Source organism: Gopherus flavomarginatus, chromosome 2, assembly GCF_025201925.1.
Source record: "Gopherus flavomarginatus isolate rGopFla2 chromosome 2, rGopFla2.mat.asm, whole genome shotgun sequence".
NCBI lineage: Eukaryota > Metazoa > Chordata > Testudines > Testudinidae > Gopherus > Gopherus flavomarginatus.
Window position 1 is genome coordinate 116,105,497 of NC_066618.1, and position 25,099 is coordinate 116,130,595.

The following is a 25,099-nucleotide window of genomic DNA, read 5'->3' on the forward strand; positions in this document are numbered from 1 at the left end:
CTTTGTTTTGGGGGTTGTTCGCTCTTGGGACTAAGAGGGACCAGATGTCAGTCCAGGCTCTCCAAATCTTTCTGAATCAGTCTCTCATGTTTCAAACTTGTAAGTAACAGCCAGGCAAGGCGTGTTAATCTTATTTTTGTTTTCTCAACTTGTAAATGTTCCTTTTTGCTCAGAGGATTTTACCTCTGTTTGCTGTACTTTGAACCTAAGGCTAGAGGGGGTTCCTCTGGGCTATATGAATCTGATTACCTTGTAAAATATTTTCCATCCTGATTTTACAGAGATGATTTTTACCTTTCTTTCTTTAATTAAAAGCTTTCTTTTTAAGAACCTGATTGATTTTTCCTTGTTTTAAGATCCAAGGGGATTGGATCTAGACTCACCAGGAATTGGTGGGGGAAAAGAGGGGGGGATGGTTAAATTCTCCTTGTGTTAAGATCCCAGGGGTTGGATCGGTGTTCACCAGGAACTTGGTGAAAAAGCCTCTCAGGGCTGCCCGGGGAGAGGAAGGTTTTGGGGGGACAGGAAGTGTTCCAGACACTGAAATTTCTGGATGGTGGCAGTGTTACCAGATCTAAGCTAGTAATTAAGCTTAGAAGTGTCCATGCAGGTCCCCACATCTGTACCCTAAAGTTCAGAGTAGGGGAGGAACCTTGACACTGTTCAAGCCTAAATTGATTGTATCTAGTTTGCATATCAATTTGAGTTCAGCAGTTCTCGTTGGAGTTTGTTTTCGAAGCTTTTGTGTTGCAAAATTGCCACCCTCAGGTCTGTTATTGAGTGACCAGACAGTTTAAAGTGTTCTCCTACTGGTTTTTGAATGTTATGATTCCTGATGTCAGATTTGTGTCCATTTGTTCTTTTACGTAGAGACTGTCCGGTTTGGTCAATGTACATGGCAGAGGAGCATTGCTGGCACATGATGGCATATATCACATTTGTAGATGTGCAGGTGAATGAGCCCCTGATAGCATGGCTGATGTGATTAGGTCCTATGATGATGTCACTTGAATAGATATGTGGACAGAGTTGGCATCGTGCTTTGTTGCAAGGACAGGTTCCTGGGTCAGTGTTTTTGTTGTGTGGTGTGTGGTTGCTGGTGAGTATTTGCTTCAAGTTAGGGGGCTGTCTGTAAGCAAGGACAGGTCTGTCTCCCAAGATCTGTGAGAGTAAGGGATCATCTTTCAGGATAGGTTGTAGATCTTTGATGATGCGCTGGAGAGGTTTTAGTTGGGGGCTGAAGGTGACAGTTAGTGATGTTCTGTTATTTTCTTTGTTGGGCCTGTCTTGTAGGAGGTGACTTCTGAGTATTCATCTGGCTATGTCAATTTGTTTTTTCACTTCATCAGGTGGGTATTGTAGTTTTAAGAATGCTTGATAGAGATCTTGTAGGTGCTTGTCTCTGTCTGAGGGACTGGAGCAAATGCGGTTGTATCTTAGAGCTTGGCTGTAGACAATGGATCGTGTGGTGTGTCCTGGATGGGAGCTGGAGGCATGTAGGTAAGTATAGCGGTCAGTAGGTTTCCAGTATAGGGTGGTATTTATGTGACTATCGCTTATTAGCACAGTAGTGTCCAGGAAATGGACCGCTTGTGTGGATTGATCTAGGCTGAAGTTGATGGTGGGATGGAAATTATTGAAATCATGGTGGAATTCCTCAAGGGCTTCTTTTCCATGGGTCCAGATGATGAAGATGTCATCAATGTAGCGCAAATAGAGCAGGGGCATTAGGGGAAGAGAGCTGAGGAAACGTTGTTCTAAGTCAGCCATAAAAATGTTGGCATATTGTGGGGCCATGCGGGTACCCATAACAGTGCTGCTGACTTGAAGATATATATTGTTCCCAAATGTGAAATAGTGTGGGTGAGGACAAAGTCACAAAGTTCAGCCACCAGGTTAGCTATGACATATCGGGGATACTGTTCCTGATAGCTTGTAGTCCATCTTTGTATGGAATATTGGTGTAGCGGGCTTCTATATCCACAGTGGAAGATCATCGATGGATTGTAGTTTCCTCAGGAAGTCAGTCGTGTCTCGAAGATAGCTGGGAGTGCTGGTAGATTCATTATGAATTTAGTTGTCCTTCGACAGCAGCATATGTTAGACATAAAGGCAGCCTTCAATTCTATTGATAGTGCTGCTCTGTAGAAGGCTGTACAAGACTTGGCGCCCCCATCACCCTCCTGAGGTTAATTCAAGATGTACATAATGAATCAGACCTGTTTGCCATGGGGAACTCATAGGTCTGACAGGTTTTACACTAGATCCAGGGTGAAGCCGGGATATGTCCTGGCCCAAGCCCTGTTCTGCCATGCAGTGAATTGGCTGCTTGAATATATCTCCACTAATACCGGTATAATGGTCAATTCAACTTTGTTTGCTGACTTGGATTATGCAGATGATGTCATCCTCTTTGGCCAGGATGCAAATGACCTTAAAGATGCTTTAGAGAGCTTTCAGCACATGGTACCTGCCCTTGAGCTAAGGGTTTCTTGGGAAAAACACAAAATAAGAGTGTCAGCACAAAAGTTGTGATGCAAGAAATATGTGGTGAGGACAAACTGTGGAAGTAGTGGATGATTTCATCTATCCTAAGTGGTAAATTGATAACAAATGGGCATTGCTAGCTAGACATCCTAAGGAAAATTGATTTAGCAGCCTTATCCATGAAGGACCTGCATTAGGGTCTAGAGCCAAAAAAAAGGTGAAATTATATTCAAAAGTATGGATTCATCAAACCTGTGTACTTACAATCCTTTTATGTGGATCTGAAACATGGACATTGCTTAAACAGGACATCAGGAGGCTGGAGGCATTTCATGTGTGTTGTCAGCAGTGGCTGTAGAGCATAAAATGGTTTGATTTTATCAGTAAGAGGGACGTATTATGAAGAACTGGCCTCAAGAGGATTGAAGACATCATCAGTCATTGCCAGCTGGTACTTTTTGGTCATATAGCCCACTTTGGAGATAAAGTCCCTGCACATCAAGCCTTGAAGATAGGATTTGAGGTCAGGAGGGGACATTGCCTGGCAGCATCCTCACAATTGTCCATGTTTAACCTGGCTGCACCATTTCAGTAATAACTCTGTGGAGCCGTACCAGGTGTCCATGGACATTCAGCTCTGTGGACCCTCACTCTCTAAGTGTATTGTTGTTACCTCTTCCTTCTCCTTCACTCTGCCAGGGAGCCATGAGAGCACAGATATCTGTTGCTGTGCCTGGTGCCACAGCAGCCCCCAGCTACTAGGAGGAGCAATTGCAGGGAAAGTATTGCTCAGCCTCTGCAGTCCTGGAGTGGAACTTGCCTAATTGTTGTGTGAGGGATGGTGCAAGTACAGTCCTGTTGGCAGGCAGGAACTGTGACGGGATGGAGCATGCCCAGTGCAGATAGAATCTTCAGACAACATAGCTGCCAAACTCCAAAAAGGTTCAAATGAGTATATTCAAACTGAGATTTTTTTTAGAAGCTTATAAATTTGGGGGAATTTTCACAGGGACAGAAAAAGGCACATCCATGACATCAAGCTACCCTCTTGCTCCAAAGCATGGAGGGCCTACAGCATCTCAATGAAATTGTTGTAATAGTTAATTAACATAGATATAACAATGTATTTTCCCTCATCTCATTCTCACAAAATGGTTAAAACATTTTAACTAAAGCTTTCCAGAACTGTTCAGCCTGAGTCAGACTCCTGACATGGAAAATTTCAATCTAAACAGTTAAAAGTTTGGCAAAGTTATAAGCAACTGCAAACCAAGTTTTTATAAGTGAAATTGTTTCGCAGCCTTAACTATAGGTTTCACTACTTGCACCACTTAGTGTAGAATAGAATGAAAGACTGCTGAAAGGTGACTTGTGTAAGCCAGTGAGGATACAGAGAGCCAAATGACCAGAAAGGTACTAGGTACCATCCCTCTCAAATTAAGAGCTTGTGTTTATTATGCTTGTAGCCATGATAGTATGTTTTATACGCACTTCACTTAAGCAATTGTAATTTTAGTTTTATGGAATACAAAGAGCAATAATAAGATACTGCTCCTTGCTTTTAGGTAGTGGATTAAATTGACGGTTCTTGAAAAATATTAATGGCTGGTCATTAGTAGGCATAGTCTCTTTTCTCAGCATACATGATTGTTTTCATTTTAAACTAGCACTTTGCTTTGTGGGATAATTATTGACAAAAATGTATGTCTGGCTTCATCAGATGATTAACTAAATCATCCTTTTCTTTCCAAGCAATGCTGTGTCCCTCTGCCCTAAATCTTGCTAGTTGGAAGTGAGGGAGGGAAACCAATTTAATTAAGTTAACTTTATTGACCCACTGGAGCTGTTGTTTAATAGTATGGCTCCCTGGAGTCTAGTGCAGGTAAATTGAATGAATGCCACAGAATATCACTTCCCTGCATTGCATATTTCAAACCTTTGCCAGGCAGCTTAGGATGAACAGCCAATCAGGGAAAAGGTCCCCCCACCCCCCTTTGCTAGCTTGGATGGCATTTCCCATTATGCTCAGAACAATGTGCAGTGTTACCGATTCACTCCTGTGAGTATACTGAGATTGTATGTGGTATTCAGCTGTTATATTCAGAAGACAACTTTTTCTGAACTGGCTTTTCAGCCATGTTTCAAAGATGCCTTTTTATGAAGGAAAGAAAACTAGCATGTGAATCTGAATGAATGTGCTGTGAGTAAACCATTTAATATAAGTGCATCAATACATTCATTCTGTATGGGAAATCAGAATCTGATAGGCTGATAAGAGAGTTCTTCTAGGCAACAGTTGTGATAAAATACTTGAGAATAAAATAGTCTGTTTCCTTGTCAAGTATTTTGGGATGATGAAATTAAAAGCTAAATAGAATTTTGGAATGTTTTCCCATGGATACTAGTGCTTACCACTTTTTAGGTTATTATTTTCTTCTATTGTTGAAATCAGGATCAAAATGTTTTATTTATCTATAACTACAGCAATGTTGCAGTTGACTGGAACAATATGTCCTTTTCTATACTATTCCATCAATATTGTATGTTACTTGATGATAAAATTATGTAGTTTAGTCTGCCGCACATTTACTCCTAGTCATTTTCTTTTAAAGTACAGATAAACTAGTAGTTGAATCATGCAGCAGCAACTTCATTCATAAAATATGTAAAGCTTCTTTGGTTAACGCATTAGATCCAAAGATCCAGCCCTACAACTTGGTATAGAGGTACATGCCAATTATTGTTTTAGACAAAAATAAGAAGCATCATTTTAATTGTAATTCATAATCCTCACTTTTTTTTTTACTTGAAAACACATGTAATTCTGTGTTTTGAATTAGTTTTTGAGTAGTTTTCTCTATGTATATCTAGAAAGATATTGTCAGAAAGCTTTGGGTTGATTATTTGAATTTGAAATTCCTGTCTTAAGTAAAACATGCATCCACACAGAAGCTCTCCACCCCTCAACCTAGCTGGGGATGCACAGAGCTGGATCCTCAGCTGGTGCAAACTGTCATAGCTCTATTCAATTCAGTGGCTGTTGAGTTCTAGCTAAAGATCTGGGCCATCGACTTCAGTGGATTTTCTCAAAGGCATAAAGGTCCACTGACATGAATCTGATTGCAGGATTGGGGTCTAATCTGCAATGGTATTTGCTAATTGCAAGACTGATTCTGTTTTGGGTATATCTTGGTGTAGCCCTCTGGAGTCCCTGTGAATTTTTCTATTTCTCTCCTATCTCCAGTATCCTATTATGCCATGCAGAACTTTGCAAAATACACCATACGCATTTTAAAGTAAATTTTAAAGTTGTGGCATAAACTAAAACAATCCAGGAAATTCTAAGCAAAGACTGACCCTCTGTCCTGAATTTTAGGAATGAGCACAGCAGCCTTAGCACTAAGTTTGACATCCATGAGTTATCTTGCTTTTAATTTAATATTATTTTAATGTGGCTTATTGTTAATTTTATTTTTTACATAAAAGGGAAATGCCTTCTATGACCGATCTTTTAGAATCTGTTCCAGTTCCCAGTTCTGATATCTTGGCTAACTGTGTCTCTAGGTAGCTGTTCTTAAAGTCTGTATTCTGTATCTGAGAGACAGACATGGCATCTTTCCACACAGATGATTTTGGTTTGGGGCATTGGGCAGGCATTAGATAATATTTTTAGTTGTCCCCTTTTTTATTAGTATAATATTTGTAGAATTTGGATGGTTACTGTCTGCCTATTATTATATACAATACTTGAAAGAAGTAAAGAATGTGCATCTGATAAATACATATTTATGACTTAATCTTGCAAATGCTTTCTTGTGCAACAGGCTAATTGCATTGAATTCAAAGGAACTGTTTGCCTGAGTAAGATTACTTGCAGGAATAAGACTTTGTAGAGTGATGTCCTTTAAAGGTATTTAAAAAAACAGATATTTGTTTGTATGCACATATTTGTATATAATTGATTGCAATTATTCTAGTCTATTATGGAAGTCTATTATTAAAAGCTATAACATTTAAAAGCAGGTATTTTAAACTCTACTTGGTAGATCTGAATATTTTTCAAGAGCATAACTTACAGCAACTTAGACCCTGGCCCACAGTCAGTCATCTCATGCTACCCACTGCATGTAGAAATATATTGCTTTAAAATCCATTATCACCTGCTTTTGAAGCACAAATCCTTTACGTGAGAAAGTGAAGATGCAAAAATTGTCATTTTCTTTCTGTCCCAGCATATCTGCTGCAAATGTATCTTCTACTCTTTACTCATGTTAGCATTGCAGCATCAATACAACTATGAAAGAGGAAGGTGGATTGTATTCTGCCAAGTGCATTGTCAACAGAATTGCCTTTTAATTTCCCTACCAGTAAATGACAAATAGAACTTTTATGGGTAGTCATAATGAGAGTGAGAGAGGAAAAAGAACTTGGGATGTTTCTTTTTGCAAATCTGAAGTTGACTTTGCAGCCATTGAGATAATAAAACTCATTGTTTCTCTTCTTAAGTAAGCAAGTTACATGTAGTCATTGTGATGGAATAGATATGGAACCCTGTGCTTTCATGTTTAGAGGGCTTTTCTGAGTCTAAACACGAGAGAGAAGACCATTAAGGAGTAAATTTTGTTAACACAAAAACCAGGGGCATCTGATTTAGCATAATACTTCCACTATTTCAAAAACACGTCAGCCAATTCACAAAGGTATTTTAAAGACATTTACTAAAGCATGAAAAGCCAATAATAACTAACATCACAATTTCTGCTTATAGAATAAGAATTGAATAACCATTTCAGTATTTGATTTTATGATCATCATTCAGAGTAGGCATGACAGGGGGCTGCAATTTAGGTCAGGGAACAGGCCAAGCAAATATTATATGCCTGGATTTTGTTTTCTTTCCTACATGACCACCTTCAGCTACAGGAAAAACATTTTTTTTCTGTGTTATTGTTTCCTTTCCTAAGGGAAAGCAGTGAAATAGAGTTGTGAAATGTCAAGTTTCACTATTAAAGGAAACCCCATGCTGATGGATGAAAGTTATTCAGGGTGCATGTCTGAACGTGCAGACTTAGAGCCAACTTCTGAACTCCTGTCCAAAGCCTGATCGAACAAGCTCTGTATTGAGCACTTGATTGTTTGAGCGTGGAGCACTAGCACGACTGCTAATACAGAATGTGGGCAGTAAGTGCAGAGCCTATGCCAACCTGGTCTCCACTCCCAGCACCCAAAGTAGATCTTTATGCACATATGAGAGAGGAGGGAACAACTTTAGCACTTAGATATTGCTGCCTGAAACGAGTTCTGAGTACTGCCACCAATTTTTCCTGCTGTTTAAATGCCCATATGTCATAGCTATGTTTCCTTCGACAGAGTTCTTGTACATGCTTCCTCCTCCTTGATTTCCAGTTATTGACCGTGCTCTCATTGTAGCAGGGATGGGTGAACTGCTCAGATAAAATAAAAACCAGACAAAATTTCAAGCTGAGACAAGCCCATTCTTTATATGGGTCAGAATGGTTTTTGCATAGCCCTCCTCCTGCCAGTGGATGACACCATATAGAATATAGAACCCAAAAACCAATGTTGCGCTACTTCTTCCCTCCGGAGTTGTGCCGTTTATTTCTGGGTGAACCCCACTTCTTATCACTTCAGAGAAGGACAGAGAGAGGGGAAGATGTTTTCTTGAGTTTGCATGTTGGTGGTGGTCACTACCAAACTCTCTTGAAAATCTGGCCTGTGCTTTCAGTTTTTCACCTCTTCCACAATGTGAGGCCAGCTCATTTTTTCCATCCCTATAATCTTTGTTCCCCTATAAATGTTGTTTTCTTTTGGCTGTGGGTAGTACTGGAAGTAGAAGTGTATACGTTCAGGACGCTTGTTCTCTCTTAGGTTATGCAGTGCAGGTTTGTATTTCTGAATCACCCAAGCAAGCAGCTTTTATTTTCCTTTTACACATCAAGCCCGTGCTTTTGTTTCCCTTCTGATTTAGGGGGGTGGTGATGTGTATAGTTCTTGCATTCCTGAAAGAAAAGGACTATTGTTTTCATCATCCGAACAATAGATGTTGTCCTGTAGGCTTAGCTTACCTTTTCTGAGTCAGAGTGATCTTTACCCATTGCTGTACATTTGGCTATGAGTAGACCTTCTGTGTGTCAGTTCTGCCTACTCAGTTTCAGATGTTACCAGCCTGAACCGGAACTTAATCTAAGAGCAAAACACGATTATTTTAATTTTTTATCACCACTAATGTACCAGGAACATGTATAGTATATGCTAATTTATTTTGTTCATGCCATCTAATCAATGCCAAATGAACCAAGAATTCTGAACTATTTAATACCACTTTGTGTAATACTAAAGAATTACAATTCTCTATAGTCTATAGCAAAACATGAATGATTCAGTATTGAGTTGAGAAGTAAGTTAAGTAATATGAGCAAATAGACTTATCTTGATTTAAAAAATTTGATGTATACTGTGCATAGAGCTGGACAGAAGAATTTTGATTTAAAGAGCTTTTTTTGTTCGAAAATGCCAATTCATTGAAACTGAAGTTTTTCCCCAAAAGGGTTAATTGTTACTAGGAAAGGCTTCTCGGGTCCAGGGTGGAATTTCTGATCAAAATGGGAGGCGGACAAAGGTAGGGGAAGTGTGAGAGGAGACAGAGACACCTAATAGTCAATAGGCCAGTAGTTAGAGTACTCAAGTGGAATGCAGTAAACCCAGGTTCAAGTCTCTGGTCCACATCATTTCTTGGCCCAGGTGTAATTATTATAGGTGTGATGTCCATATATATATGTGTGTGTGTGTGTGTGTGTGTACAATCGTTATTGTTTAATTACTTTCCCCCTAACTATCTGAGTAGGGTCTGTGTTTCCTTGAATTTTTGGAACTTCTGCCAAAAGTAAAACCCATAGAGCCTGCCTAGAATAGCCTTGGGCAGTACAAGCTCTGAGCATCCAGATTATTAGTCCTGTGATGATCCAGAATTTTAAACCACTAATGTTATCTTAGCTGTCTGACAAACAACATAGGCTGTTATTACGAGTGCAATAGTATGGTTGGATTTGGATGGATATATAAACGTTACAAACCAACTCAGATATGTTATTGAAACAGAAGCTATATCTGCAGCATGTAGTTTGCATAATAAGAAGCGGAAGAAAGAGTAACTTGAAATATATCTTGGAAATAAAAAAAATAAAACTGCAGGTGATATTTTGCCATAAAGATTAGTTATGGAGAATCCTTTTATTTTCCACAGCCCCAAAACACTGCTTCTAAACTCATCTTCTGTATCTAAAATGTAATTTAATTAATGACTGTACTGGGAAGGAATATTCATAATATAATTGTCTCAGGAATCTGTTTTTTAAAAAATTCTTGAAAAAAGAATACTAGATATTATGAGCCAAGTTCTGCTCACAATTACACCCCTATAAATCTGGAGTAACTCCATGAGTTATGGAGAACCCCGCTGTCAAAAGGAAGCCCCAGACAGGCTACATTACTTTTCCATCCTGCTCCTTGCAGGACTGGTAGAGGACCAAAGCACATATCCTCTTGTCCACTCACTCCTTCACCACCAGACCAAAGTAAGCCTTCCACTGGTCCCAAAGAGGTGGCAAAGCCTTCCTTTTGCCCAGGAAGGAGAGATCTGTGTGACAAAGCAACCCTCCACACATGGATCATAGGGGCAGAGTTTGACCCATAATTCCAAAGAACAGGCTTATACAGCCTCATCCAGAACTCATTGAAGTCAGTGCAAAGACTCCCATTGATTTTAAGCCATAGAGAAGTGGCAATGCGCTGGTGAGCCCAATGATCTTTCAATAATTGCTGTAATTTAAATATATTTTATCACATTATCTTACTTAGGATCCCGTTTCCCTTCCCCTGGTTTTGTAGTCTGAACAAAGGCAACTGATTCAGATTTGTTATAAACCAGAATCTTCTAAGACAGGTTCATTTGAATGGGAATTGTTTGATGATGTCGTCTTTGTATATAGATTTTTATGGGGTGGGAGGCATATTTTAAAGATCCTTCTTAAATTGGTGTCACATCTATCAAGGATATTGTGTGTGTTGCCCTTAGTGGAAGATTATGATTTGTTACAAAGCATGATGACACTAATTTAGAACAAATGACACCCTTATAGCTGTGGCATTCCCCACAGCAGCAGAACCAGAGCAGATCCATCCAGAAAGGAGGGGGGGCGGGGGGGACTGAAGTTGGAGGAGGTCCATGGAAAGGCTGCACAATCGTTTATAGCTTGGAGTTCCTCTCAGAGGCCCCAATCTTCCTGCTGCACTGGATATGTGTTTGGGCATATCCAGCGCAGCTGCTTGGCCTGGAAGCTGGGCGGAGGATTTGGGACCTAGTGCATAAGTAAAAGGGTCTGTCTAATGTAAGTTAGTGTCGTCCTGCAACCTTCCTGTTGGACTGAATCACTTAACACAAGGTCTAATAAGTCCAGCAATGCCCAAGGTGGCATTTTTGCAAATCAGCTTTGCAGGTTATCAGTGCCATCAATTTGTACTCAAGTTAATCAGTCCTGGGACATTGTGGAGCTTCGCCTGGAAACACAGAGAAGCTTAAGCAGCTTGTCATGTTGCCTGTACTAACGGATTGTCTGTATTGCAGCATGCATATAATTCTGAATTATTCCCCATTCCAAGAGCATGCCTCTTCCATTACAACCTACCACTCATTCTTCTGGAGGTAACTTGACATTTTGAAAGACCTGGATTGTAATCAATATACAGGAATTATAGCTACTGATCTGAAAAAACTGGTACATAAGCAGTTATGACTATTTATGGTGTTTTCAAGCAAAGTGAGTGCTGTAATTCTAGTTAAATAAGAGATTGCCTACATATTGGCCTGTTTAAGGGCTTTACATCTGAGGGAGGAATATCGAAGAGAAAAATCTCATGAGCTGTCTATGGATATTATACTTTTTATTTCTGATTTTATTATAAGGCTCTGTCTACATAAAAGCGAGATTTTATATCTATGATATCATTGTATTCAGGTGCCCCAGGCCCTGGCCAGTATAATTAGTTCTGATCAGTGACTTCTATAACTTAAAAGGCTGAGTTGAGGGGGGGGAAACAATTTTTCTGAAATTTGACCAAACAGAATTTATATTATTTTCAACATCCAACTTCTTGAAAAATGTTAGAAGTGCCACATTTACAGACATAACATTAAGCTTCCTTTTTCCTGATCCACATAAAGAGCTTTTAGGACATATGGGGAGTTTTATGAGCTGTAATTAATACAGCAGGGCAAAATTTTTCCCATAACATCTTCTGGGGGGGGGGGCAAAAATGGAGATGTAAGTTGACTGAAACAATTTGTGAATTCATGTCAATTTCAGCAAATTGTTTCAGTCATAAACAAATAAATAAGTAAGGAATAGTCTTCAAAAAAGTCAAAACTGTTCATTTTGGCATTTCTGAATTGAAACATTTTGACTTTTTGTTTTGGACAGACATTTTATTTTGTAATTTCTCTCAATTTTATTTTTAAAAAAAAAACCCCAATTAACTGTTTCAAACTTCAAAATCAAAACAAAACATTTCATTTTGGGTCAACCACAATGTTTTGGTCAACCCAAAATTAAACATTTTTGAACATTTATTTCATCGAAAAAAATCATTCCAGCTTGACCCTCAACTATTGTTTATAATTTTTCGGTTCTGTTCCTGAACCAAAAAATTGGTTCTTCACACTGCTTGAATTGCTAATCTTTGGCTTATGTTGGTCATGTGATGTACTGTGTTACAGAATAGTGCACTGCTATACTCTAACCTGGGAGTCCTGTGAAACAGCAGACACAACAGCTTTCAGAAGAACCCTGCACAAGCTGCTGAAAATGGAAGAGTTACAGGCTTTCCTCCATGTATGCTTTCCCCATGGAGGGGGAGAGTTTGAATAGAAGGAGACTGGATGTGGGTGGACTAGTGAGAAATCGAGAAAGAATAGGCAGGGTGACAAAAGAAGTGGCAGGGGTGCTGGAAAGGATAGGGGAGATTTCAGAAAGAAAGATCAAGAGAAACAGGAAGAGTTTGGAATGGCAATGGGGTGGAGAGACATTGAGGGAGTGCTGGGGGGATTATGCAATGGGACAAAGATGGAAAGATTAGGGTTGGGAAAGAGAAAAGAATGAGGTAGAAAGAGGAAGAACAGAAACATGGGTGACATACTTACAACAGAACCCCTCTTTTACAAATTAACTGATGTTTGAGCAGTGAGTAAAATCAGAAAGTTCATAAAATTGAACATCTCAAAATTACCATAATTGTAGTGCATAAATTGCAGCATGGTGCACTGCATTGCCTTCTTCTTGTCCTTCACATCACGGCAAAGCAATATCCAGTGCATTGAAGGAATTTGCTCTTCATTGAGATCGCTTCTATTGTGTGATTTATTTTTTTCCCTGTTGGAGAACAATGGTTCATGTAACTGGTCATTTGGAAGACTGATGTTTGTAAAATTGAGGTTGTTATTTAGTGAACAGTTTGATATGCCGGCTACTGTGAGAAATACCCTACCAAAACCAGGCAAGTGGCTACTACACCATCACTGTTAGCTTTACTGTTGTAAGCATTTTATTATGGCCATATTATTGTATGTTATCTTGTCCTGTAAGTTTCACAGATCGTGCAAGCTAAATAAGGTTGAGTCATATATGACTACTTGATGGGAGGCCTGTTGTTATTCCTAAGTGCTGCAGGCAGTTATTCATCTCTAGTGAATTAATGAACAACCACAGTATTAAGGCCACAATGCTACTGAAGGTGCTGTCATTTTTCTGAGATGTCAGCCAAGGTCCTGACTCTGTTTTCTCAAAGATGGCATTAAAGTGGCATGTAAGCCCAGTGCTCCTGGCCAAATTTCAATTCATAATCATCCTTAGTAAGTAATTTTTAAAACCATATAACGTATTTTGCTCATGTAAATTTCTCCCATGGGCAGGAGCTCTGCAACTTAGAAATGATCTAATCAGATGGATTTGGGCAGGGAACAAAATTTTACTGGTGTTAAAAATCAGCTTAAAAAAAGAACTTCACACAACTATGTTCCTCCAAGATCCACGTTCCATACATTCAGCCAAAGTCTATACATCTCTGGCAAGCTTTATTTCACTGGGGTGTTCTTAGATTTAAGTTGTTTTTTGTTTATAAAACTACTTTTTCATATTTATATGAAAGATGCTATGGAAGACCAATGTACATGTACTGTGTGGCAGCTTTTATCGTTCAGGGATGCAAATTATTGTATCTTTTGCTCTTTACACAACAAATGTAAGATGAAAGAACCACATGGTGGGGTGCAAATAACCATGTTTACTAATTATACACATGCAAGGCTTAGCTACAAGTATATACTTTTGCTCTGGCAGGTTTCTGTACATAGAACACAGAACCACTAGAGGGCTCACAAACTATTTAAAGGTATATTACACGATTCCTATACACTAGATGAATGTGTTAGTGGACTAATATTTAATAGTTATTATAGAATTTGCTGCTAGTTCCAAAGTGGTTCATCTTACAAGACTAATCTGAGAAAAATTTTGAATAAAATAAAAACCTGAAAGCAAGATCGGAATACAGCTTGAACATTTTATAAATGTTGGAGAATTTTGAGTCTGAACTCAATCATGATCATTCCATTTGGGCCCAGTGGGATTTTTGTGTGTGTTATAACAGTATTTAGAAAACCCTTCAGATGTTTGAAAAATGAAGAAACAAAATAATGGTTATCCTGGTTTTGAATGTACAATAATGTTCCTTATTATCCAAGGCAAAGGCTACTTGTTTTCATACAGAGCAAGGAATGCTATTACAAATATAAAATTTGTTAGAGAATAACGGTGTTAGAAGAAGATAAAATCAGAGCAAAGTCTTCTGGTTTTGCTACATGTTAAAATATAGATGGATTGCAGTCAGTGTAGTTAAATCGCTTCTCTTCTTTGAGCTTCAGATGTAGGGTGAGATTCTGCAAGCACTCCGCATTCAGAACTCCCATTGGGCCCCAGAATACTAGCTGACAGGCAGTAATAAGGGAAATATGTGCTTTCGGGCTGCTAAATTCAATTCATCTAACAGCAGTTTTTAAATGAAAATCATTATGACAAATTATCTCTCTGTTGTTCTCGTCACCATTCCTAAGTTAATTAAATGGCATTTTAATGATGTTTATGTAGTTTTCTTTTAAGTGTACTGTATGTCAAAGAGAAAGCAGTGTTGTCAATTTTTAGAACATGTTCAAACCCTCACAAATATGTTAGCTTTGAATGAATTTTAAACTAATAGCTTTTTTAATTGGGGGTTATTCATTTTTATTTTCACTTGGCAAACACTGATTCGGGAGAGATGTTCATATCTTGTAGTATGAAAGGACCAAATTTTGCATCATGTTTGTCTATTGTCTATAAAAAGAAGTAAATAATTTTTCAAAAGTTTTTCCTTACTGTTTATAACAACACTTGAAATTTAATTCTGTTTCCTCCATCATACACTGAATTGTTGGACTAATAATAATCCAACTCATGTGTGCAGTGCAGTGGTTTCTCCTTGTTGCTTTGGGTCCTAAATCTTTGTGGTTGCGTGTGCTGTTAAACAGATGCTGCATTCTCTTCCAGAGGTGACTGCATTGTGATTATTCCATTCCATTTTTATTTTGGTAGTTAATTATTAATAAGTGATTAGATAAATATAGCTAGGGAATATATGATGCTGTGATATGGTATAAAAGTGCTGTCAACATGTAGTCAGGATGGCTGCATTAATGGGGAAGCCATGAGTGAGCTATACAGATAAATCACCCTAACAAGTGTTGTTAAAACCTTTCATTACACAAATCATTTTGCACGCATGTTTTAGAGAGTTTTTGTACAATTTATTGGGGCTATTTTTGATTCCCTCTATCTGAACAGCTAAGTGCCTTAGTTACCGTGAGTCCAGCGGTACAGAACTCACGGAGCCCGGGATAAACACCTTACGTTCTTGTTTGTACAAAAAGCAAGTGTCTATCCAAGGGTCTAGACCCATTCTCAACAAGGTAAAAATACATTTTCTCATACATTACAAATCTAGTAACATTGCTAACCCCAAGATCTAGAAATGACTAAACAGACAAAACCAAGGAACACCCTTCCACCCACCAACAGACCAACCAACACTGTTCTGTCCTATTCCCCAAAATGTGGGGGGGGGACATATGGGCTTTGTGGAGTGACCTAAAAGTCAACAGTTTCTGGCTATTTCAGATTACTGTCAGGGGAAATGAGTCCCAAAGGTGAAGGTCCCTCACCGAGAATCCCCCTGCAAGCAGCCTCCTCTTTTAAACTGAGAGTGTCCCAGCTAGTGTGCTTCCTCTAGTTCAGCTGCAGTAGTGTACCATAAGGAGAGTGGAGTCTCTTACATAGATGCATCTAGGCCATTTAGGGCTTTCTAGAACAAAACCAAAATCTTAAGCTCCACCTGGAAACCAAGAGGCAGCTGGTGCCAATCATGGACCCAGGCATAATGTGCTCGCAAGATCCCCCACCTAACATGAGCTGTCACCTTCAGCACCGCTTTCTTCTCTGATCTGAGGGTAGCCCCATGTACAGAACATTGCAATTATCTAAAAGATATAGATGACAGTAATAAGATCCACATCTTGAAGAAATGGTTGCAACTTGCTAGCCAGACACAGATGGAAAGAAGACCATCCTGGCCTTTGCTGTTCTACTCTTCTTCTTCATATGATTGTGAATCAAGTATTGAGTTGTTATATGTTCCATGGTCTGTTCTGGACGACCACAGTTGCACGCTGGAGAATCTTTAATTTTCCACTTGTGCAGCAAGTATCCACGTTTGCCATGGTTTGTGAAGATGCAGGTTAAGGTTGCCCATGAGCTTTGTGGGATGTCGAGACCAGGGGTCTTCTGTGACAGGTCTTTCACAACATGTTTGTGACTTCTTGTGAATTCCGTTCGGCTTTCCATGCTTCATCGTGGTTGAAGTTGCTTTGTTGAAGGTTAAATGCATGGGTCCAAAGAGGCTTATGCAACTGTTCAACTAACAGAAGCTAATCAGATGTGTGCAAACTCAAGTAACAAAAGTTGGACACACACTCTCAGTCACAGGGGCAAAGATAGTCTTCACCATATCTTCTGGTTGTTACCCAAGCCATCCAGCATCACTTTCATTTTGCCTAGATTGAGCTTCAATTAACTTAGCTCATCTCAGCAAGACACAGGGGGGGAGGCATTTGATAGTAGTAGCTGCGCTGGATGAGATAGACATAGAGTTGGATGTCATCAGCATACTGAAAGCACAACATTCTATACTTCCTGTGACCAATTGGCAGAGGGTTACAGCATTCCCATGAATCTAGTATTTACATTCTAGTTCACCAAAGAGTGCCATGTAAGGTTTCTACTGGAAACAGATCATGCTGATCATCAAAATCTTTGTGAAATGGATAATATGTAAGAAGGGTTGTGTGGTGGGCGATATATACATATAAAGAGAGAGGAAACTATGTTCCTAAGGCCTTGCAGTTAAAGAGAGGTGACCCAGAGGTAGCATGCCTTACATCAGGTTCCACCAGACTGAAGGTGGGAGATACTTATCTCCCTGGCTGACCATTGTGTACTGTGTGTTTTACATGGATTTGCAAGTGAAATGCTAATGAAGAGATTGCGGGGGACATCAGAAGGAAAATTAACAGGAAGAGGTGAACAGCAGGGGCAGAGGACACTGTTTTACAGATGAAGAACAAAGGACTGGACTAGTATATCTGGAGGTGCAGGAAGATGTCTTGGCATCCTTCATCAAGGGGAAACAAGTTGCCATCAGATTTGATCCCATGAAAGGAGGATCTCAGCCATCTTGGTTGGAAAATGCTGTGAGAAGGACTTTTGGGTAAGCAGTACCTTAGAAAGCAAGAGGGGATCTTGTTACTTGAGCTTAGGCTGTAGAATACGTCATGAATTTATTTTATATGGAAAGCTTTTGTTTTTAATAGTTCTGTTTGCTATCGTATTAATCTCTCTTCTTTGTTCAATAAACTTATAGTTGTGTTCTCTATAGACAAATCTAAGTGCTATGTGTTACACAGCTCTACATTCTCAAGTGTAACTAGCAAGCTATGGTGTACTGTTCCTTTGAGGACAGCAGGCCTGATAATTCTGAGAGCATCCCATGAATAAATGGCTGGATTCTGCAGGGAGATGTTTGGAGGACTCGGGTTGGAATGTGCCTATCGCTAATCTGCATGAGGGACAGAAGTGACCTCATGGGCTGAGAGAGAAGGGCTTGTGTTGCCAATGGCTGGGAGAGAAAGTGAGCTGACCTCTGACAGATACAGACAAGGCTCCCCTCATTCTAAGGGCAGGTGGTAGCAAGGTGTCTCACAACCCTGGGTATGCCTGGGAAGTGTCCTATTTTCTCACTAAATCTTCCAGTTGGCCTCTACATCTCAATCAGGAATCACACAAAATCATCCTTTGAGAATGTTTAGTGAGAAGGAATAGAACTCAGAGATGCGCAAAATCAGTTCTGTCCATTCTTGCAGTGGTCTGGGAGTGTCAGAATGATGGAACCAATGGACCAGCATTTCTATGCTGACTCTACACTAGCAAGAGATTCCCTTACATTGAATCCTTATCTGCAAGGGCAGTGTAGCTTTGCAATCCTTTTGTGCTATTGAAGCTACACAAGGGGCTATATTGAGGCACTGGATCTGTAAACTGAAAGTGAAAAAGATAGTCTCTTAATATGTTAAGTGAAAACTTGGAATTTGCAGAATGCCAAACCTGTGAAAACACTCTAAAACTGCTATATTTCCTTTTTTCCCCTCCTCTCTTTTCCTTGATTTTCTTCTGTTTCTGATGTCTAATCAGTGAGGATTATTTTATTTTATTTTATTTAAATTTAAGCAATAAAATACACCAGATGTCGGACAAATTAATAATAGTCTATCATTTAACCCCCAAAATCTTGCAGCATCAATATAAAAAGATCTAACAGTGATGATCCCAAACCACAAGCCATATTAATCTTAGAAAGGTTTCAGAATAGCAGCCGTGCAAGGCACTAAATTTAGCCGTACAGAGTGGTAATCTTAGAAATGGCTTTGAGTGGGCTGGTGATACATGTTTTGCACCCTACAGAAATTTGGATTTGGACCTATATTTAGTTCCTTTATCTAACTATTATGTTCTCATCCAACCTCTCACATCATGAGCAACATTGTGACCTCAGATACCTTCAGTCTCCATTACTTTTTTATTTGGATCTTAAGGCCTCGGAAATAGCTATCTGAGCTCCATCCAGATATCCAAGGTATACAGCTTGGCTCCATGGACTATAAATTGATGTTATATGCTGATGATGCCTTTTTATATATATCCAAACTGGAACCCACAGCCCTCCCATCACTAATTCAAAAATTCAGAGTAATATCTGGTTACAAAATTAATAGGGGAAAGTTGGATCTATTGGAAATCCCGATATAACACGAATTCAGATATAATGCAGTAAAGCAGTGCTGGGGGAGGGGGGGTGCGTGCTCCGGTGGATCAAAGCAAGTTCGATATAACGCGGTTTCACCTATAACGCAGTAAGATTTTTTGGCTCCTGAGGACAGCGTTATATCTGGGTAGAGGTATACAATAAAAATGAATATTCAGCCTAGGCTACTCTATATGGTAATCATCCTACCTGTATATAATCCTTCCATTTTGGCATATGAAAGGAGATTTCTAAAACAAAAACTGTTACTCTGCTAGTTTTATGACAACTTTGTTTTCTAGGAGAAAATCAACAGGTCTTACTGAAGGATTTGGTCTAAATTCAGAGTTTTCATGCAGAAGGAGACCTATTCAGCATCATGATGCAAAAGTGTCCCATATTCTGGAATTTTTACAAGATGACTTTGATCTCAGGGTGCAGTGTAATACCTTAAAAATGCATGTTTCTTCACTGCCAGTAATTTTGAGTGTATCCAGAAAGTCTTCCATTTCCCACCAAAAAGGACTTACATTGCTTCATTTCAGCAGTTCAGTTATAGTGTCTTCCTGAGGTACATTGAGCTCCATCTCTGGATTTGAACATTGTGCTCAATGCCTTAATGCAGGCGCCCTTTGAATCTATGGAATCAGATTCATTGTACAACCTATCAAAATGACTTGTTTTTAATCACTGTCACCTCAGCAAGAAGGGTATCTGTGTTGGGAACTCCATCAACTCTTACATCCTGCTGCGTCTTCCACAAATGTACAGTGATTTCATAAACAGATCCTAGCTTTATTCCAAAATTAAATTTGATTTTTTTTTCATTGACAAGAGACGTCATTGCCTTCTTTTTGTCCACATCCTTCTCACCCAAAGGAGACACTGTGGTATTTGTTGGACTAAGGCAAGCCTTCGAGATTTGTCTGAAAGGAGCTGAGAGCTTGAGAAAAAGAGTAGCCTTGCTGGTGTTATTTCAGTGAAGGAAAAGATGTTCTAAGGCACCTTAAATCATCAGTCTCACAGTGAATATGCTGGTACATTGCTGAGGCATATAGAACAAAAGGACTTAATCCTCCATTGGGTACAAGAGATCACTCAGCCCAAGCAGTGGTGGCATCATGCACTGAAAAACAGCAGGCCCCTCACAAAGAAATCTGTAAAGCTGCAACTTGGTCATCCCTGCATACATTTACCAAGTTTTACAAGGTAGATAGTCTTCAGCCGATTGAGTCTTTGGTAGGTGGGTCCTGCATGCTGTGGCAATTCCTTGGCATAAGGGAATCCTTTCTCTCTGTGATGTTAATTTATTCCCTCCCTAGGATTTTTGTCATTTCTGAGAAAATCCCACACTGAGGATTTGTGGTTGCATACCTGAAAACTTCCTCATCCTTAAAGGAATAGAACCACAGATCCAGCCCTCCCTGAGAATACAAGGGAGATCTCTTTCATTATGGTGAAGTTCTCTGCTCTGCAGGAGTTAAAACCTTTCTAATGGATTATGATGTTTCTTGTTGACTGTGTTTTTCCAAGGTGCTGATGCAGCATAAGAGATTCTTTTTTTGTTTCACAGTCAGAGGGGCTAGCTTCTGGAGCACCTTGTAACTGAGGGGTTGGAGGCTAGTCCCTCATCAGCCATCCAATCAGCTTTAATTCTGCCCTCTACAGCTACAGATGAATGACAACCCACACTGAGGCTCTGTGGACCTATCCCTTTGAAGAAGGGAAAAATTCTCCAAGTCTCAGGTTATGTGCTCCAGAGTGTATGAGCACCTCACAGACTTTAATATATTTACCCTCACATCACCCCTGGCAGGTAGGGACGTACTGTCATCCCTATTTTACAGATGGGGAACCGAGGCACAGAAAGACGGAGGCTTGCCCCAGGTTGCTCAGGAAGTCTGTGGTACTGTAGGGAATTGAACCCCAATCTATTGGCTAATCGCTGGAGTAATTTTCCTCTCTATAATGTTCAAAACATTTTTAAAGGAATATAATAAAATATGCTGTGGGATTGGAGATAAAAATTCACCTAGGGCCAGACTTGGCTGGGTATCCTTTTCCTGATTTTCTCTCTCTCATGTTGAACAGAATTCTCTTTCCTGGTCTCCTACTGTCAGTTTTTTCCTGTGGCTGCACCTATGCCAGTGAATCTGGCCCAATGTGTTCTCTGATTTGTCAAAGAATATTCCAAGAAAAGTAGCTTTGTAAGATTTGTATAGCTCTGACTTGAAACTCCAATATTTACCTAAATTCACGTATTGCCTGCTGACATCAATACAATGTGTGTTTTGATGGTACTGTACAAGGAGAAACTGCCAATATAAACTTCAAAGCTTTTCCTATTTTTAGATGTATTAACTCTGCAATTCTTCAGTAGCTTCCTGATCACACACAAGTCAAACTCTGCAGTGGCACAATGATAGCTCTCTCATTGCAACAGCATATTGAACTGTCTGCCACCGGCCTTTGCATCAAGAATTTCTTTACATTCCTACTCTCCCATAGAGGAATTAAAGAGCAGAATGTATACAGCATATTAAAAGATGTGATCATTTTAGGCAAGATATCTTCTTTTCCTGAGAATGAGATTATATTGATTTCTCTGGTGAAGGAATTAAAATTGACTTGAGAGGGATTTCTTTCATATGCTTAGGGTTTTTTAAAAGCCACATGGCCCTCGTCAGAGTCGCTGTAACTGCTGAAAACAATTCTTGCTGAAGTTTTAGGAATACAGAAGATCCAAATTTACGTTGAACTCTATCTTTCCAGCAGGAGAACTGGTTGAGCAGAAAAACATTTTGCTTTACGGAAGCTAGACTATAAAAGGCATACTTAACTGTAATAGTCTTCAGTGATGAATAGTATTGTGCTATTATTCATATTCAGAAATGCAGCTAGTGTCCTTGGTCTACATTTTGTGTGAGCTATGCTAATTTTTTTGTTTCAAAATACAGATGAACGCGATCAGCATTTTGTTTTCTAAACCTTCACTAGAGCTTTTTAATCTTTCTGAAAGCTGACAGTATTTCTCCAACAACTGTTCCTCATTTTTATGTAGCTACTTTGCATATCTATATAATAAATAAAAACTACAATATTTTCCCCCTTTTGACCCAAGCAGTTAGCCAATATTTGGGGTCTTGCAGGCTATTTCCATTAAGAGGAGAAATTGATGATAGTCATATATCTCTGATGTAATCCTGTTTATTTACAAAGAATGTACACAAAGTGCTCTTTCCCTAAACAAAGTAGGAATCAAACATCACACAGCTTTCTTTTATCACAGTTCCAAACCTCTTTCCAACCAACACTCTACCCAAAGGCTCTGTCTCTTAGCTTTTTCTCAGGGCCACACTACAAGTGCTCTTTTGACTGGCTGTCAGGCTTCCTTGCTGCCTTTTCTGTGATCTTCTGGGGTGTTTCTGTTGCTGCTTTCACACATACATAGCTCCATCCAGCAGCACCCAGCCCCCTATATTTGCATTCAGACTCCAGGGAAAATCTCTCAGTACCTACTTCTGCCTTGCATGGGAGCCTGCGTTTTGAGCAGTGGCTCCTATTTTTTCACCTGTCTATTCCATAAAGGAGCGTAATTGTTCTTTACATTTATTCTGACCAAAAAAAGGCATCCATTATACCCATGAGCTTTACAAGGTTTTACCCAACCTCCAGCTTAACAATATTTATGTATTTGAAATATTAGGAAAGTAGAATATTAAGGGCAAAAAGCATCTCTCCTTTGAACTCTGAAAGGAGAGAATGATGACTGATTTTGAATTATTTTTAGCTCTGTAGCTAGCAGTGAATAAATACATTATTTAAACCTTTTACCAAAAACACAGTAATTTATTCTTCGTACCAGTCAACCAGCAACACCTTCTTACACCCACTAGCACAGTTAGTCACTTCTTTTGTAGATCTTTACAAACAAGCTAACCCAATATTCAAATATAATTGAGACAAACTCGTATGCTTCTCTACAGTCAGGAAAAATCAGCTGTTACCTTAACGCTAACAGGCAAAAATAACTTCTGGGCCTGACTCTGCTCCTTGGAGTTAGAGGCTAATCATTCTTCTCAGAAGATATTTTGCTCTTTTAAGCTCTTATGAAATGGACAATAGCCATTGTCCTTTGTAGCGATAGTCTGTCTGTACATTCTGTTTGAGGGGTCTGTCTCTTTTGGAGCCTGACTCCTCTGTGACCTTTCTATGTGCCTCACTTGGTGTAAAGGCTGTTCCTTCAGAGCCAGCAATGAGCCAGGCAGGGAGTCTCTCTCTCTCTGTGAGAATTATACCCCAGTAAAAAACTTCCCTATCTTTACCTCATCTTGGAGCCAGCGTGTGTCTGTTTTCCTGCTGACACAGTGTCCTTCTGCAGACTGAAATTCACCCCATCTAAAGGGCCAGCACTACGGCCTATGTACCACTTCTCAAAATTGAGTTTATTTGAGATTTTGTTGATGCGGTAGGCCTTGTGCTGGCTGCCTCAGGAATTTCAGGCCAGCAAAGCGAACACATTAGCTTTGTATGATAATGACATTGAGATCCTCCAAGGAGTAGCCTACACTAGTGCTTTTCAAGCTATCTGATGTGGGGGACCAGCTATTTTTTTTCCCAATGTGCCAGGGACTGGTGCCATATTATTATCCTATTCGACACTCTTATGAGGAAACTCGCTGCGGACCGGCTGCCGATGGCTCGCGGACCGGCACCGGTCTGCGGACCACCACTTTGAGAAGCACTGGCCTACACCTCTGACATGCAGGAGGATTATTTTTATTCTGATCAAACTGCAGTCAGTGGGGAGGAATGTGTAAGAGGCCATGGATGAATATTAATTTTGGGCTCTTCCCCCAGACAGAAGATCTGTTCTTGAGGTCAATATGAGGGAGTCACTTGCCTCTCTCCTCTGCAGTATTTGTGGGGAAGCAAATGGGTAGTCACTGACCCCAGGAAGAAATCTGTCAATTATGAAAAGGCACTAAAGTGGCCTTCAGAAGCTGAGAATTTTTGGGAAACAATTGGCCAATGAGGGAGTCCTTCCCTCTCACCTCAACTTATTATTTTAAAAAATGTATAAAAAATACCCTGGGTGATTCATAGAAAATGACCACTATTCTGTTCTATAGAGGTTCTTCTACTGCCCTAATCACCATGAGGGCCTTCCAGGAGTGCATTAAGCGACATGATTAATGTCTGGCATATGTGATTTGTTCCCTCTTATCCTCTCCCCAGATAGAGAATTGTGTGCAGTGGAATGTTCTGGCAGGTTTGTTTTTTTTTTTAATAAATACGTACATGTTGCTATATGCTTATATTAGAGAAGGCCAGATTGAAGTAGTATCCCTTGCCCTTAAAGCAGAAGATGATGAGGTTTTTGATGGTCCTTGGTTTCTGTGTGAGTTTGTTCCACAGTCATAGATCGACTCCCAAGAAAGCCCTGTCTCCTGCACAAAAAAGCTTTAGTCTGAGAAAGTTCCATTGTGCCTAAGGAGTGCAGCTGTTGACCCTGGTCCTCATCCCACAATTTTAGGTGTAGTCTTCTAGATATCTGGGCCTAGCCCATTGAACACCTTGAAGATAACCAATGCCATGCCTTCCTGTCCTCTTCCCTGTTCAAATGCAGTCCTGCAGGAGAATGGGCTTAACACTCAGGTTAACTACCATTTGCATCAGCACTACAAGAAAAGAGCAAAGATAATCATACAATTAGACCACAAGAAAAAGGTGACTTTTAAGAAATTGTCTTATGGCTTGTCATGGCAAAAAGACCTATAGAATAGGTGCCTTCTCTAGAACTAGGACCAACAACCTCCCAGGGCTTTTGCAGTTTTCAAACTGTGGTCACTTTCTACTGAACAGGGCCTTTAATTGCTTACTTAATGCATAAATATGCTTTATGCCTTAATTGCCATGCATGTGCGGTTTTGTGTTGCAACCTTCATGCTGTTCATATCCAGTGAACTTGATTATCCTTGGTTTTTGGAGAACTATGCTTTTTAAAGCTCTGCCCATTCAACAGAAGCTTGCTCGAACTGTCTACTGATTTATCTGTTCAACTGAACATAGGCCATTAAAACAGAGTACTGAA

General features: G+C 39.7%; 1 protein-coding gene across 8 annotated transcripts in view; it reads left to right on the plus strand.

The window, feature by feature from the left end:
- Window positions 1-25,099, plus strand: part of LOC127043697 (poly(rC)-binding protein 3-like) — a 751,631-nt gene that overhangs the window by 511,068 nt on the left and 215,464 nt on the right. Inside the window, exon 1 of one of the 8 annotated variants that reach the window (XM_050937760.1) lies at window positions 4,512-4,546. The exons of 6 other annotated variants lie outside the window; for them this stretch is intronic. The gene's annotated coding sequence lies outside the window, so the exon portion shown is untranslated. One more of the 8 variants, XM_050937757.1, reaches the window with a different exon arrangement.